Genomic DNA, 4,410 nt, shown 5'->3' with positions numbered 1-4,410 from the left:
TAATAATTCATCTTTATTTAAAAGTTCTCTATTAGTCAGGATTCTCGGGGAAAAACAGAATTGACAGGAGATATCTGTAAATGTTATGAGATTTTGCAAAATTGTCTCACATGACTGTGGGGATGGATAAGTCCAAATTTCTCAGGGCGATCTGCAAGCTGGGAACTCCAATAAATGTTTTCAGTGAATTCCCCAGGAGAAGCTGGCTGGCTGAAGTAGAGATGGAAATGATCTCTTTTGATTGCTGAAATAACCCCTTTTTTTAATCTTTGGAATTTTTCATTTCATTAAGGCTTTTACAAGAAGAACATTGCTTTTCACAACAAAGTCATTGCTTTCACCCCAAAGTATATCCTGACCCTTCTTGTCTGCGGTGGGTTATGATCTGGACTTCATGTGGAAAGGGACGACTAGGAGGGCAGAGCGCTCCACAGCAGGTCCTCAGCTGATGTGGACTTCCCGACTCTCCCGGCCGCGGCCCCGCAGGAGCACGGCTCTCCAGGAGCCCGTGGGTTCTCTGGGCTCTCAGAGGTTCTCAGTTAGCTCTAATGAGCAGCGCGGCCCCAACCCGCACCCTCACGGTCTGCTGCCTTCCCGAGAAGGCGGCTGCCAGGAAGGAGCTGCTGTGATCCAGGGGCCCCGCAGCCTGCAGGAGGGCAGTTCCCTGCCGGGCTGCAGGTCGGGCTCCCGCAGCGAGCTCAGGCTGGAGGCTGAGACGTGGCCGGAGGCCCCGTGAGCGGTGGGGCCCGCCTGGAGGTGGGTGCTCTGGGCTCCTGGAGGCCGCTGGAATAGGCATTGGAGGGGGAGCCGGCCTCGCGCTGAGTGTAGCAGGCAGCGCGCTCTGCTGGAACAGCTTCAGCTCAGGTCCCGACAGGCTGAGCGTCTAGCAGGCCTTTCTCCCCGCGTGTGCCAGGAAGCAGAGGCCGGTGTCTCTGAGCTCCGCAACCCTACGAGAGCCGAGGCGAACTGGGGCCGCCTTGGCCTCAACGCCAGGGTGCACAGAGTTTGAGGTGTCGGCCCTGAAAGGAGGTGGCCCCCAGGACACCGGACTGCGCATCTCGTGATGCTAATAAGGTAGGCCCGGCGGAAGCAAGGTGTCCAGCAGGACTGACTCGGATGTGCCGGGGCCTGTTGTCTGTTTCCTCGGCCTGGCTAAAGAGCTGAAAGGTGTTCGAACTGCGGAGGACATGAGCGTCCTGCCTCGGGGGCTCACCGCAGCCTAGGAGTGAGGGGGAGGGGAGATGGGTCTTGATCGCTGTCCACACCCCTCCTCAGCTACTGACCGCTCTGCTCCCGGTTTTTGAAGTGCTGCACCTGTTCAGCAGATTTGGAAAAACGGATATAGCTCTTGTCTCCTCAAAGTCATTCTCAGAAGTATGTGAGTGGAAAACGTCCTCTTGGGCTTGTGGTTATAGCCATACATAGAGTTGTGCAAACTGGAGGGTCTCGGGCTCCCTTGTTCTCACTGCTGCATCTTGGAAACCTTCTCCAGGACAGAGCATTGGGGCTTCATTCACTGAAAGCTCTGCAGTGCTTTACTGCTTGAGCTGAGCCTCCTCTGGCCCAGACTGGATGTCTGCTGGTGTGCTGGGAAGGAAGGCTCTTCCTAGTTTGAGCCTGAGCTTTGGAAAGAAGCTGAGCCACGGATGCTCCTCTTGGGCCTTGTGGCAGACCAGCCTGTCTGGAGGCTGCAGTGTTCAGGAACAGCTGTCATTCCAAGGTCCTCAGCCTTGGGGCTAACTGTAGAGATAAGCCCGCCATGCCATCCACAGACTTTCTGGGCTCTATCTCCTAGCCCCAGGCGGCTGTGCCTTCTTAGACTCTCAGGAATGTTCTGGAAAGATGAGAAAGCTGACTTGGTCTTGTTAGGCTTGGGCCTGGACCTTCTCTCTTCCGCCTCCTCCAAAGGTTGGCAGTGCGATTTTTCTGAAATTCACCTTCCCAGGATGCCAGCGGCCTGGAAGCTCTCTTATCTTCAGCCACTCATCAGGCTTGAGTTTGTAGGGTTTTGCAGTTGTGGTGATTAGAATATGATTTGTTGCCGTGGGTGCTTTTTCTCTCATTGGTTTGTGATCTGTTGCCTTGGGGACATGTGAGCTGTCTCTTTACAGAAATATCTTCCACATTTTAGGCACTGCTGGGAGATGGACTTTGGAGGGGAAAAAGCTGGCTCTAGTTTCTGGTTTCTTCTCCATTGAGGACAGTGAGTCATGTTCACGGGGCTGTAGAGAAGGCAAACCCAGGCCTGCCAGACCCATTTTGGTTCCCATTCTCATCAAAGGCAGCCATTTTATTACAAGCTCCCTGATGGGCTGATAGCCATTCTCCTTGACCGGAACAGGGTAGAGCATGCAATTAGTGCTTATGAAGGCTGGGACACCTGGAGCTCCAGGGAAAGTGCAGGGTGGAAACCGTTAGAAGAGGGTGGCCTGGTTGAGCCTTCTGCGTATAATTATGCTTGGGCTTCACTGGAGGGCTTGTATAATTATGCTTGGGCTTCACTGGAGGGCTGTTCTTTGAATTCTACTCTAGTATAGTATGCAGCCGTTCCAACTACAAATGGAGATTTCAGGGAGCCTGAAGAGTTTGCCTGAGGCCAACAGAACTGTTTCTGAGCAAGGCTAGACCAGGAGCTGGGCCATTTGTGGTGCTGGTAGTTGCATAATTGTCACTCCAAGCAGGGGGGCAGGTCACTTTAAGAGGCAATTTGTCAGTGGTATTCTCCAATAAGTGGGCACTGCAGGCTTCAGAATGAGGGTGTTACTCCCTTGCCCCAAGGATCATTGTCCTGGCCATTTGTTGATTCTTGGACCCACTGACCTTGGAGAAACGGGGCTGAAGAGTTTACCTCATACTCTGCTGAGACTCCCCCTCCAGAGAGCACAGACATGTCTTGACATAGTGAATGTTTGCCTGCCTGATCCATTCTAGGAAGCCACCTCAAGCAGAAATGTGTCTGTTCTAGTTTGCTAGCTGTCAGAATGCAATATACCAGAAATGGAATGGCTTTTAAAAAGGGGGAATTTAATGAGCTGCTAGTTTACAGTTCTAAGGCTGAGAAAATGTCCCAATTAGAAATGTCCAATCAAAGGCATCCAGGGAAAGACAGCTTGGTTCAAGAAGGCCGGTGGAGTTCAGGGTTTCTCTCTCAAGTGAGAAGGCACATGGCGAACACAGTCAGGGCTTCTCTCTCTCAGCTGGAAGGGCACATGGCGAATACGGCATCATCTGCTAGCTTATTCTCCTGGCTTCTGGTTTCATGAAGTTCCCCAGGAGGCGTTTTCCTTCTTCATCTCCAATGGACTCTCTGCTTCTTGGTGCTGCAGCATTCTCTGCTCTCTCTGAATCTCTCATTCTCCTTTTATAGAACTTCAGAAACTAATCAAGACCCACTCAAATGGGTGGAGACATGTCACCCCCTAATCCAGTTTAACAACCACTCTTGACTAAATCACATCATCCAGGGAGATAATCTCATTATAATTTCAAATATACAGTATTGAATAGAGATTATTCTACCTTTATGAAATGGGATTTATATTAAAACATGGCTTTTCTTAGGGGGCATACTTCCTTTCAAACCAGCACAGTATCCATGGAGCTTGAACACTGCCAACCAGAGATGCCAGGGTGGGATACTCTTCGGATGCTAGAACCGATGGAGAAAGAGCTTTGAGCCAGTCTCCCGTGTTATGAGGTGGCTGAGATGGTGAATGCTGCTGGTGGACGTGGCATAGGAAAGAAGTTTTACAGGGTGGGTTTCCCCCACTGGGTTCCAGGCTCTCCATGTTCCTCTGGGAACTGCACTGGTCAGAGCTCTGCCCAGGTGAGCCTGGTCATAGTTGGAGAGATTGTTTGCTGAGGAGCTGGAATGGTAGCTTTGGTGCCAAGGAATGCCAGTTGTGCCTTGAGATAAATGCATCATGCTGTCATGGGGTTGGTTCTCTCCAAATTTGTTAAATGCCAAGAGTGAGTTGGCTTGCAGGTTTACTATGTCTGTGCTTCAGCCAAAGTTTCACTCCTCCTGACTATGCTGCTTTCCTGTGTTGGGGGTCAGAGGTGCACTGGGCTGGAGGAGTTAGAGGTGGCAGTACCTGCATGGCCCTGGTCAGTACACGCATATCATCGCAGCTTGCCAGCTGCCACTCCCCCAGGCCTGTGCCTATGCCAAGTTCATTTGCCACCACTGCCTCCTCACAGCGCAGTCCATTGCCCCAGGCACCTACTAAGACATGGGCAACAACTGTCTGCTCTGTCCTGCCCTGGACTAGTCAGCCTGGTTTCTGGGCACCAGGGTACTGAATGGGGGAACCAAGGCTGCAGGGGTGCCTGACAACCACGTCTCCCTGCCCCCCAACATCCTGCCCCCACTTCTCCTTTTAAAGCCTCCAAATGATTGAATGAAGTCTT

General features: G+C 51.9%; 1 pseudogene; it reads right to left on the bottom strand.

Moving 5' to 3' along the window:
- Window positions 1-279: 279 nt before the first annotated feature.
- On the bottom strand, window positions 280-4,121 carry LOC143665148 (protein Shroom3 pseudogene; annotated as a pseudogene).
- Between the last annotated feature and the right edge of the window lie 289 nt (window positions 4,122-4,410).

The sequence above is a fragment of the Tamandua tetradactyla genome, chromosome 21, assembly GCF_023851605.1.
Source record: "Tamandua tetradactyla isolate mTamTet1 chromosome 21, mTamTet1.pri, whole genome shotgun sequence".
NCBI classification, from domain to species: Eukaryota; Metazoa; Chordata; class Mammalia; order Pilosa; family Myrmecophagidae; genus Tamandua; species Tamandua tetradactyla.
Note: the sequence above shows the minus strand (reverse complement) of the source record. Positions and strands in the feature narration are given on the sequence as shown.